Here is a 12,309-nt window from a genome sequence, read left to right on the forward strand (position 1 = left end):
CAGCTGCATTTCTGCTTCCTGCTGGCAGGGTTCCCCTCCAGTTCTTGCTCAGCCTTGCACTTCAGCACAGGGACAGCAGGAAGAGGCAATCCCCCTCTGGTGATCCACCAACAGCATCACCACCACATGTTGGCATTGCTGCTTTCACCCTGCCTGAAAACTTGTTTCCCCGAGTTGGCCAAAGCTCCACCAGAGCCTTCCTGTGAATGTGGCTCACTTCTCCTGAGTGAGAGGGCCCCAAGAAGACCACAAGGACTTGTTTGCTGGCAGAAGAAAGCCAAAGTTTATTAGGCAAGGACCAGGACCGTGGTGGAGATTGCAAAGGGGAATACAAGCAGTGCTTGGGGACCAAGTCCAGCAGAGCAGCACTATGCCAGGCTTGTGGCCCTGTCCCCACACCACGCTCCCCTTGCACAGCAGCGCCTGACACCCAGCTTTGGTCGCCTCCCTGGCAGCAAGAGGGGCACCACCCATGGCGTGGGGCTCTCCGTCTCCTCCCGGGCTGCCTGTGGAGATCAGCATCTCCACTCCTGCCTTGCCAGCAGGGATCTACACAGTGGTCTCCACAGCAGTGTCGCTGGGGCCTTGGCTGCCCTCCTCACATGTTGCTTTCTCTGCAAACACTCGCCGGAAGGCCACTTTCACAGAGCCCTGCAACCGGTGCTGACAGCAGCTCCTGACAAGGAAGTAAACGACAGTGTTGATGCTAGTGTTCAGAGATGCCAGCAGGTAAGAAATATAAAGGTAAAATATGTTTAAATCAATCATAGGATCTAGGAACATCACTGCACTTAAAGGAAACCCAAAGACGAAGAAGAAGAGCACATTGAGCAAGATCACAACAAACAGTCTCCCAGGGTGACGCCTCTGTGAGCCATATCAAAATCTGATGAACAGGGTCAGGATGGAAAGGAATGGGAAAAAGAGAAAATGAAGGAATTCACAATGCCTAGTTGTAGAAATATATGTCGACAGTTCATATTAGAGGGGGAATAACAATCCAGAAAAACCAAGCAAACAAAAAGTCCAGAAAGAAACCAGATCACCCCACACACAATTTCTGACAAGCACTTTGGGCGACGGCATCAGTGCCAGATTGGGAGTACAACAGACAGACACCTCTCCATGCTCATTGCTGCCAGGAGATACATGCTGGTAAAGTACCACAGGAGAAACAGATCCAGTGGGAGATGTTTGGAAAAGATATAGTTATATGATGGAGAAGAAGAGATTTCTATAACCATGTCTAGTGGTAATATAACAAGAAGAAAGAGGAGCAAAGAGAAGTCGGTGATGGCCAGGTTCAGAATGTAGACGTTGAAGGGGCTCTTCTTCATGTGAAAGCCCAGGAACCACACAACCATCCCATTCCCCACTAGCCCACACAGACACTCGAAATTATCACCACTCTGTAATCGCTTATGCACTGAGATTCTGCAGTCCTCTGAGAGTTTGTGTATCCTGTGGCCGTGTAGCTCAGAGAAAGGGCTGTTGTGTTGGTGTCCACCATGGTGAAGCCCCTGCTGTTGGTGTCATCTTGTCCCTCTCCCCTCCTAGGAGAGACAAGGAAGGAGAGAAGAGATTGGGGCATCAGCACTCCCAGCGCTCACCTTCTTTCCCCACGCCAAGTCCTGGACTGGGGCGGGAAGGACCACCTCCCCCTGCGAGTGACCGGGAAAGGCCTGGAGAGAGACTGTCCTGGGGCAGGAGGGAGAGGTGGAGACAGGCTGCAGGTCTGGGGCAAGGGACATCTGGGAGAAAAAGAGAGAGAGAGAGAGCAGTGGGGATGGGGTGGTATCGCTGCAAACAGGGGATGTCAAAAAGGAGGGGTCCTGGAGAAAGGGAGAGCGTGGGAGAGACCGACTTGCCCTGGGGCAGGAGTGGGCACTGAGGACAAAATCCCATAAAGCAAAGCTTCCCTTCCTCCCACCCACGCCTCGCACCCCAGCGGAGAGCCTGGGGACGACCTCACTACTGCCTCCCCAGCACCCCCCACCACTCCAGTCCCCTCCCTGGCCAGCAGGCATTGCTCACATGCTCGTCCCCGGACTCCTGCTTCCTGGCACTCCTCAGAAATGCCCGCTCCCCCCAGGAGCACCAGCACATGGGGTGGGGGGGCCTCTGCCGTGCCAGCACCCCCCAGGAGAAACGGGCAGGTCACGGCAGCCAAGGCCACCCGACTCTGCTTCTGCCTCCTCCCTGGCAACCAAGATGAAAACCGTTGGCCACAGATCACTTTACGTGAGCAGCAGACTCTCCTCACAATCTCATCACACCACTGACAACTTCCCCTCACATGTCCTATGTCCAGTGATCTTGTCAGCAAAAGTTGGCCACGTCACCCCCTTCCTCTTCCACAGCGTGACAACGCAGTATCACACACCCAAATGAGGCATGGGAATAATGCCTGCGTGCAGTACGTTTTGGTGACCCTCTCTGGTTACTTCTCAGTCTGCCCTGAGGGTGGTCCGAGGAGCGCCCAGCCCTCTGGCCTCTTCTGAAGGAAACGATGCCTGAGGTCTTTGCTTTCTCACCTGCTTGGTAAGCACTGCAGGCTGAGAGACCCCTTGCAGGAGCAGAACAGATAGCTGAGATGGCTGCATGGAAAGCAGAGTGGCTTTACACCGAGTGCCTGAAAGGCATCCCCTGCACATTATTTTCCACCCTGCAAATCTGAGGGAGCTTCAAAGGAAGCAATGGAGTGAGCAAGACAGTGGGAGCAGAGCTGAGTTCCTATTGACCCCCCCCGCCCCAACTCTACAGCTGCAGAGGTCTGTGGGAGGGGCACTGTCCCTTCGGTAGCAGCACTGACTGCAGAAGAGAGAAGCTGTAGAGGGGAAGTGATTGTGAGTGGGGGAAAGGGAGGGAATGCGAGTGTGCCGGGAGGTGAATGGAGGGGACGGGAGCACAGAGGGAAGGAAACGGAGGGGCTGAGGGTGCGCGTGGTGAGCAACGGAGGGGATCAGAGCAAGTGTTGTGGGAAATGGAAGGGAGGAGAGTGCTGAGGGTGGGGAAACCAGAGGGCTCAGGGTGCTCACAGACGGAAATGGAAGGAACCTGAGGATGCAGGGAGAGGACTGGAGGAGACTTTAGCAGGTGTGAGGGGACCAGAGCATCAGCGCATGCATGGAGAAGGGATCTAAGGTCACACAAAGGAGCCTGGAGTACGCCAAGGAGGCGATCGAGGTGTTGCAAGGCACACGACTGCACGCCCCCGGACAGCAGACAGCGACGCACTGGCTGCATAGAGCCCATGGCTTTAAGATCCCAGGAAGGCAGCGCCCTCAGGGTGCCAGCACCTCGGCTCTGCCACACCAGGGCTGGGCTGGTGGCAGCCACACTCCCAGCATGCCTTGGGGCATCCCCACGGCATGCTGGGAGCACGGCTGCTATGGGGCACCATGGCTCAGCCTGCAGAGATGTGGCCCCTGGCCCCCATGGAGCCCCGGCCAGCTCTTTCCCCCTGCCCCCCAGCCCCAGCCCAGACCTCCTGCCCCATGGCTCCAGCTGCCACTCACTGCCCCAAGGCCACAGCTCTGTCCCGGTGCCCCACAGAGCCCAACACAGAGACCTCCTGCCCCATGGCCCCAGCTCGAACCTCCACAGCAGGTGCCCACAGGGGCAGTGACTGTGGCAGATTTCGACCACCATGCACTCTGGCCTCTGTTCCCCAGACTCTGCTGGGGGGATTCCCAGCACAGCCCCCAAGAAAGCAGCCTCCACGTCAGCCCCTGCTGTTCCTCTCTGCAGAGGAGGCAGGACCTTCTGCCTGAAGCACTGGCTGGGGCCCCAGGAGCTGCAGATGCTCTGCGGTGAGAAGGAGGTGCCTGGGCATGAAGAAGCTGGCGGAGGAGGAATTGTGCCCCAAAAGCAGGAATTGCCTCATCCTCCTCTGGCCCACCGGCATGTGTGTTGACACTTGCTGGTGAGTCGTGGGGACATGTCACATGGCAGAGTTGGCCGTTATGGCACAGTGCTCAGGCTTCATGCTTGTTGGGAATGGCAGGCTCCAGCCCGGGGGTGGGAAGTGGAAGGAGAGGCACCCCTCGGTTTTCAGGCATGCCCGCATTGCCTACTGCATTGCCACTGTGGCCTCTGTGAAAAGCCCGTGCAGGGAGTGTGCAGCGTGACATGAGCAAGGCCAGGTTTGCAGGGGGGAGTGGGGCTGAGAGGTGAGCGTGTAGACAGCTGGGACCAGATGGCGCCAGTGTGCAGGGGTGCACTTCTGTGTCCTTCAGCCCCCAGTCAAAGTGATGACTTGTGGTCTCCAAAACCAGCAGACTGGCTTTCACCTGGCAACCTTTACACCCATTTGAGCACCAGCCAGCACTGTTCCTCTTAGCAGTTCATTGCTCCTGAATAGCAGGCAAGGAGTGTTGTGGGCAAAGGGGGCTACCCATACGAAATCCGGAGAGCCGCAGTGTTCACAGCAGAGCTTGTCCGTTCATGGGTAATCCCCAGAGCTCTGTAGATGCAGGAGCCAAAGGGAGTCCTGGGAGGATGCCTTTTGGCTTAATGAAGCTTTGTGTCAGGCAGCCCCTGCCTTGTTTGAAGCCCCTCCGTTCTTCACCTGTCAAATGAGAAGAGGAACTCTTGCTTTCTTCCACCCCACCTCATTTGACCCTTTCACACCATAAGCTCCTGGGGGCAACGGCAGCCTCCTGTTAGGAAGTCCCAAGAGCAATGGAGAGCTGGTCCCACAAGATCCACCTAAGTCCACAGCCTCTTCTGGGCCCAGAGAGTCCATGTGTAAACATGCAGAGCTCCCTGAGCACATGGCAGAGAGGGGCTTTCCATGAGCACAGCTGGATTCCTGCCTGCTGCAGGATGTCTTGCAGTGTGGGATAGCACTTTTAAACCTTCTGCTGCCTTGCAGGAGAGAGGGAAAAGAAGGGCTTGGTATTACAGAGCTCCGCCTTTGTCCATTGCCTGTGCTACATGGAAACATCACCTGGTAGATGTCTTCTGTACATCACTGCTCCAGGGGCAACCAGAGTGACCAGACTTCCCTCAGTTAAGCTCCTTGGCTTGGAGGTAAGCCACTAGAATGGTGTGCCTTTACAGTTCCCTCTGCACCAGCAGAGTGACTTTGGAAAGCAGTGATTTCTAAAATGAAGCACTGCATGCGTTTCCCACGTGCAGTCTTTGTTCTCTTGCCTAGTCAATGATAGGAAGTGCCAGGACCACAGAGACTTTGCCTGAGTGTCAGGCAAAGTTGAGCAGTCCATATGCTCCGGCAGATTCCTGCAGTGTACTGGTGTGCGGGATCTTAGCAAATTGCTCCTTCTCCTACTGAGAAAGCTTTCAGCTCCCAGCCACAGCACCTTATCTCACTGTCTTCCCAGTAGCTGCTGGGAGGGTCACCTCTCTTCCTGGCACTGGCACTTGCCTGTTGCTGCAGGGCTGAAAGGGCATTTCTCTGCCTCTCCATCCAGCTCTCCAGACTTTCTATTTTTTTTTTTTTTTTTTTTTTTTGGCTCCTGCCCTCAATCCTTCCCTCCTTTGTTTCTCCATTACTCTCTTCTGGATTGGCTGGTGCATGGATCGAATTAACACTAAAACAGTTTATGAGCAAGTGAAGGGCTGGATTTAAAAGGAATGGATCTAAATCTGATTTTTTGAAATTAAGTTGAAGGCAGAGAAAGAAGGGAAAATGTCTGCACCAGAACATTCAGTGAACTAACAGGGGTCAAAACTTTTCTTTTTTGTTTGTTTTAAGTTTACAGAGTAACAGTATTCCTGAAGCCATTTCGTGTCAGTTAACAAGGTTTGGAGAAGCCCTTTGTTGGTTGATTACAATATTGCTTTAGCAGAGATTTCACTGGAAACCATGAGACCTCTCTGCTGTCCTCCTTCTATGTCCACTTGTTCTTTCAGCTCCACTGACTGCATTTCCTGGATCTCCATGGTTGTAGTGGGATCCTAGGCACCTGGCACACCAACACTGTGAGTACCCAAAGTCCGGTGATCTAAATCCTACCCTTAGCTTTTACAAGACTAAAGATAAATCCTTCCCACCCTAAATACTTTACGTTTATTTTATCTCTAAATGCAGTTTTCTTGAACAATACAAGAGAAGAGAAAATGACCATAACTAGTAGAAACGTTGCTGTTTCTTGTGATAGTCTCGGGGGGGATTTGTAGGTTTAGGTAATACCTCTGCACCTTGCTGGAGCTCACACAAACGCAGTTTACATGAAAGCCTTGCTCTTGTGTGAACCAGAGGCAGCCTTAAGAAGCTGTGACCAACAGCCAAGTGCAAATGTCTGATGAGGTCAGGAGGATGGCACGGGAGGAGCACTTGAGGCCTGGAGTTTATTAAGCACAGGATGGACTGAGGCCCATGTGGTAAAGGCAGAACATGAAGAGCCATCTTGGGACCCAGATCAAACATGTCACAGGGTGGAATTGGGTAACAGGGATGCTATAAATTGTTTGCATGACAAAAGATCCACTTGGGCAGGCCAGCTGCAGGGGAATATGCCAAGCATGCTAAATCCTCATATGTAGTTCATTGAATCACATAGGGACTGGTCCTGCTCCCTCTGAAATCACTGAAGGACATGTTATTCCCTTGCCAAAGAGCAAGTGCAGCTGTGTAATAGCAGACTAGCATGGCTGGAATTAGCTCTTCTCAAATAACCTTGGCTTTTTTTGTCCTTTTTCAGCCCACACTGAATCTTTCAGCAAAGATTTTTCCTGTGTCTTACATAAAAAAGTATTTACCTGGTCCAGTCCCCATTTCCTTTTCCTTTTGTTTTCCCTTTATTTCTTTTCATTATGATTTGCCTTATATTTAGGGTTCTCTTCGACAGTAGTTTTAAGAGTATTCCCTCCACCACACATTGTATGATGAGTATTCTTCTCAGGGTTCTTCTCAGATCCCTTTTCTTTGTCAGGAACTTCCCACAAAATGGGTGATGCATATGTTGCTGCTCTAATGCAAAGCACAGCTGTAACAGAAACACATCCTAAGGCAGCTCCAGAAAATGCATAATGGACTGAGAAAATCAGATGGATTTTCAGATGGAGAAAATATATTACCAAATGTGCACGAGATCCATGAAGAGCAGAGAACAACACCACCACCAACAACAAATCTCACAATTAAGTGGGTGCTAATATTCATCTAATTACCAGGACAGAAACAATCTATACAAAATAGGAATCTCTGTCAGCTAAAAACTTTTTTTTTTTCGGTCCTGTTTGTCTTCTGAACTTTCTTTCCGTGAGTCATTTCCTCTACACAGAGAAGATTAGAAGTCAAGAGCATGGCTGAATGCCCTAAAACTTGCTCCATGTTCAGACAAAACCAGACTCTGTGAGCTCAATTCTCCTTCAGTTTGAGCTGGTGTAGAGCTTCATGAAAAGTCCTGGGGGATGTTGAGGGGACAAATTCCAGCTATCATGCAGCTGGGAAATACTAGCTTTCCAAGTGACAAGGTTGCTTAAGGGATGGGAGAGGAAGGGGAAAAGCAGGGACAGAAACACCAGCAAGGAAAGCTTTGTAAGGAGTCCTTGCCTCTGACAGAGACAGGTTTGAGCTGCAGGGATCGATTCACTATGTGAGAACATGACAAAAATCATCAGTTCTTTTTAAAATCATTGGACAAATGTGTCCCTAATTCCTCTTTGCATATGTATAATTTGTACAAGGGTTCTAATTTTCATGCTAACAAACGCGTTTGGACTGCACTCTGTCTACAACAGGTAAAAATGGTTTTTGATAGTATCTGTCTACTGAGATATATCTATTTACGTGAGGCAACGGGCACAAACTGAAACACAGGAAGTTCCATCTGAACATGAGAAAAACCTTCTTCACTGTGAGGGTGACAGAGCACTGGAACAGGTTGCCCAGAGAGGTTGTGGAGTCTCCTTCTCTGGAGATATTCAAAACCCGCCTGAATGCGATCCTGGGCAACTGCTCTAGGTGACCCTGCTTGGGCAGGGGGGTTGGACTAGATGATCTCCTGAGCTCCCTTCCAACTTCAGCCATTCTGTGATTCTGTGATTCTGTGATTTCCTGTTAGAGATCAGTTTCAAAAGAACAGTAATCCTGACAAGCTCGGAAGCCATCTAGTGTTCAGAAAATGTAAGGTTAAGTTGGTGTCCAACCTTGCAGAGCCTAGAAAGGACAACCTCTGATAGGATTTGGCTGCTTTTCCTGGAAAGGGCGTTCTGAATGTGGGTAGCCCAGAGCAACCTTCCAGTAAGAATTACGATGAGTTATTGAGCTATACAGGGAGTGTGTGGCCAATCCGCTTTAGGCCAGTTTCCATAAGGATGCAATACAGACTGCAGGGTTTCTTGGGGAAAAATGTGAAGGACTGCTGGCCCAAGTCTCTGCTTCTTTCTGTGTTTACTGCTCCACTGCCTCTCTCCCTCCATCACCCTCCAGCACTCTCCTCCCTGCTCTTCCATGTCCTTGTATCCTTACAGAGCTGACAAAAATCCCCAGGAGGAGATAAGCAGCAACTCATAACAGTCCAAAGTCCTGACCAGTTAACTGCCAGGACAGATGTACTCGCAGTTTACTAAGCTGAACGGGAAAAGCAGAAAAATAGTATCTGTACTTTTAAGTTTTGTGTAATTGTGTCATCTTAAATAGCATTAGCATATTACTTCCCTTCTCAGATCACATCTGTTCTTTTAAGGAGAAAGAGAGCGAATGGCCTATTGAGGATTACCTCTGAAATGATGGATGACATGGAAGGTGTACAAGAGACCATGCAGTCAGCTTTGGCCCCAGCTCTCTATTTGGCTGAATTTCCTGCATTAGCCCTATCAGCCCGTTTTACTGTTTTACTGCAGGGATGCGTCACACTACTTGAGAGTCATGCTCAGAGTGAGATGATGTCCTTGACAGGTCGATCCTGCCTGTATTCTCCCTGTGATCCTTCAAAAGATGTTCTGAATTACTTCTGGCCAGGTTTTCACAGGGCCCTCGCAGGTCTTTGGAGCAGATTGCAGGAGAAAGGGGACTGCCTGGTGTATGCCTTCCTTAGCTGCCCCCGCAGGCTCTTGTGTGTCTGATAGAGCCTCACTGCCTCCCCAGCTTGCTGCTGTTTTACAGGAGTGCTTCTGGCCTGCAAGGGGGATTGACTCTACCCAGCAACCTTTGCCAGCAAATCAGGTGATCGACCCACTGCACCTCCTACTACCTCCTTTGCAAGGTCAGGGCTAGCCAAGTTCTCTCCTACCCCTAGTGGCTTCTTTGGGATGGGAATTTGTCAGTCTTCCCTTCTCTCTGCCCGGAGGAACTTCCTACACAGTCCTGTGCCCCACAGATGGTGGGAGTTTTGTGGCAGCAGGGGGACTCTCTTTGTTATTCCCTTAGGATTCCTTCCTTTGAACTCTGACACACTCACATCCCTTTTTTCATTTGTATGCCCACAACCTGCACCCTGCCTCACCCTGAATCTCTTCCTTCTTCAGGGAGAGCTTTCAGTTTGTGGCTGGAGGGAGGTTGGCCTGTTCCTTCTGGTAAGCAGGGACAGCATCCAGGCGGACACCTGGGGAAAAGCGCTCAAGCAGAGGAGAACATATATCCCCGTATAGCTCTCCCTTCCTTCAATACATTGTGGCCATTCTTTCTTCCACGATTCTTTTAGAAAAACTGTTTTGTTTTGTTTTTTCCCCAAATGAATGTTGAGAGGTGGGGAGAGATCCCTTATATGGTTTATTGCCCAAAATAATTGTTTTTGAAATTGTTTTTGACCAGACACTTTTGACAATATGCGGTCTATGCAATGGCTTTTGGAACAAGAAAGTTGATGGAACAGGAGCTGAGATTTTTGCTCTCAGTTAGTGTGAAGGCTGAAAGCAAGAAGCAAACAAAGACCAAGCTGATACATTTTAAAAAGGTGTTTAATAAGTTTAGCACCCAAGGACAGTGACAGTAGGCAGAGTTAGAAAGCTATGCAGCCTGCTTCTCATGCCATATTGTGCAGGAGTCTAAATGAACAAAGAGCATTTGAATATGGGCTCAATGTAGGGGACTAGCAACATGGCTTGGGATAACCCTAAATTAAAGCCTTATATTCACTTTCCCCCCCCCGATTTCTAGAGTCCAATGGTTTAAAGGAATCTTCATAGTCTTCCTCTCTCTTTCCTTTTGTCTCCAATGCAGAAGGTGTTCAGGCAAAAGAAGGGATGAATGTAAGAGGCCGTAGTTATTGTTTTGTGGGTTTCCCGTTTATCTTTGTCATCTGCTGAGTCTTCAAAGGCCCTCTGGAAGGCCAGCCTGAGGGTGAGCCGAATCCTCCGATCCCTGTAGTTGCCCACGATGAAGTAAAGAACTGGACTGAGGCTGCTATTGACGCAGGACAACACAAAACCAATCTCTGGGGAGCAGAGAAATTTATAGCCCCAGAAGTCAAAGAGGATCAGGACGCTCAGCAGAACAGCAAAAATGAGGAAGAAGACGACAGTGAGCATAATCACGGTGAGGAGCCTGCCTGTTTGGAGGTGCTGGGAGCTGCACTTGACTTTGAGGAAGAGGGTGAGGCTGAATACCAGCATGAGGGGCATGCAGAAGAGGAAGTCCAGGACTCCAGTGGTGATGAGGAGTATGTGGCAGTTGCTAGAGGGGCGAACAGTGCAAGAAACGTACCCCAGCATGTTCAGCAGCAGCGAGAGGCTCCAGAGCAGGCCGGAGATGATGCCGGACAAGTGCTTTGGGCGATGGCTTCGGCACCAGATGGGACAGAGGACAGACAGGCACCTCTCAATGCTGATGGCTGTCAGGAGATACAAGCCAGTCCCGTATGTGAAAAGATCCAGCAAGAGGAGTATCCCAAACTGCACTCCCACATTGAACTGCATCAGGTACTGAACTGTTTCCATGGCAATGCAGAGCAAGTAGCCAAAGTCAGCGGCAGCCAGGTTCAGGATGTAGACAGTGAAGCGGTTCCTCCGCATGTGGAAGCCGAGCTACCACAGGGCCATGCCATTTCCCACCATGCCACAGGCAGAGCTGATGAGGCAGAAGCTCTCCATGAACTTGAGGAGAACATATGACGGCTCTGCCTTTTGCACAGTCCCACTGTAATTAGCTCCATGAGCCAGGCTGGTTGTATTTGGAAGGAAGGTTGATGTAGTTTTAGTACTCACAATGAGGGCTTCACTGTGAAGTACTGATCTGTCACTGTCTCTGATTTCACACAGACCTGTAAGCAGAGAGGACAGAGGTGGTAGCTCGTGTGACTTTCTCTCGTGATCATCTGGTGGTGTTTGCAATGTCTTTCCAGCTCTTTGTAGCCAGAGGTAGATTCAGGGAAGGATTGCTGGTTTTGGACTTGGAGCACAGAGCTTTTACGTGTCATTTAAAACATCATATCTGAGGCCAAATTGTGTGTGGCATGCAGGAAAAGCTAGACTGCAATGTATGTGTCTCTTTTTGAACTTATTTCTTGAGGCTCCTTTTACAGCCAGTGGTGGGAAACAAGTACGTTAAAATAAAGCAATGTTAGCTCAGATTGATCATACCCCAAAAGTACCTCATTTTCCTGTCTTAATAAAGAGGGAACCCAGTGATGTTAGCTCAGATATAATTGTCTTTGCTTCATATAGCTAGAATTAGGAGAGATGAATATTGTCAAAAGTGTATGAAAGTTGTAGACAATCAACATACAAACTAAGGTAGCATTAAATCGGACCGAGTTTTTCCTATCCATACTCCCAGAAAACATCGTCGAGTAGTCATAATAGCTGGTAGTTTTTTATGTTGATGACTGATTTCTATTTTAATGAAATGTAGTTTAATGTGATTGGTTTGGCCTCTGGAGCCTTATGTATAGATAATAATTCAGTCTGACAGAGTCAGGCCTTACTAATTTCTTTCTCAGAAATTTTAAGCACCATGTGTAGGAGAAAGTGTCTGACCCTCACATGACATTGGAATTATGGCTTAAATAATTCTTTCACACCGTTCTGTCAATTCACCCTGCTCCCTCCCCCATGATACTGGGATTTGAATGAGAATCTTGCCAAAAAAAACAAACAAAAAACCAAAGGTCCAGAAATAAAATTCACTCCATTTTTGTCCCATGAGGTCAAACTGTGTGACGCTTTCCTACTCGCCCTGCCGGCTGTTAATTTGGACGTGACAAGATAGAGAAGTGCCATGAAAGACAGCAGGAGACAGTCAAAAAGAAGAGAGAAACAAGTCAAAATAAGGACAGCGGTGAAGAGGGAATCATGGGATAATCTAAATGGCATGAATAGCTCCTTACCCCTTTGTCAAATGCCACAGCAAGTGGGGGGGGACAGACTACCTGAATGGGTGAAATGTGACAAATTGAAACA

At 49.7% G+C, this 12,309-nt stretch overlaps 1 pseudogene; it reads right to left on the reverse strand.

The window, feature by feature from the left end:
• Positions 1-213: 213 nt before the first annotated feature.
• LOC136991809 (mas-related G-protein coupled receptor member D-like) lies at positions 214-10,923 on the reverse strand (annotated as a pseudogene).
• Positions 10,924-12,309: the final 1,386 nt, after the last annotated feature.

Source organism: Apteryx mantelli, chromosome 4 (genome assembly GCF_036417845.1).
Source record: "Apteryx mantelli isolate bAptMan1 chromosome 4, bAptMan1.hap1, whole genome shotgun sequence".
Classification (NCBI taxonomy): Eukaryota; Metazoa; Chordata; class Aves; order Apterygiformes; family Apterygidae; genus Apteryx; species Apteryx mantelli.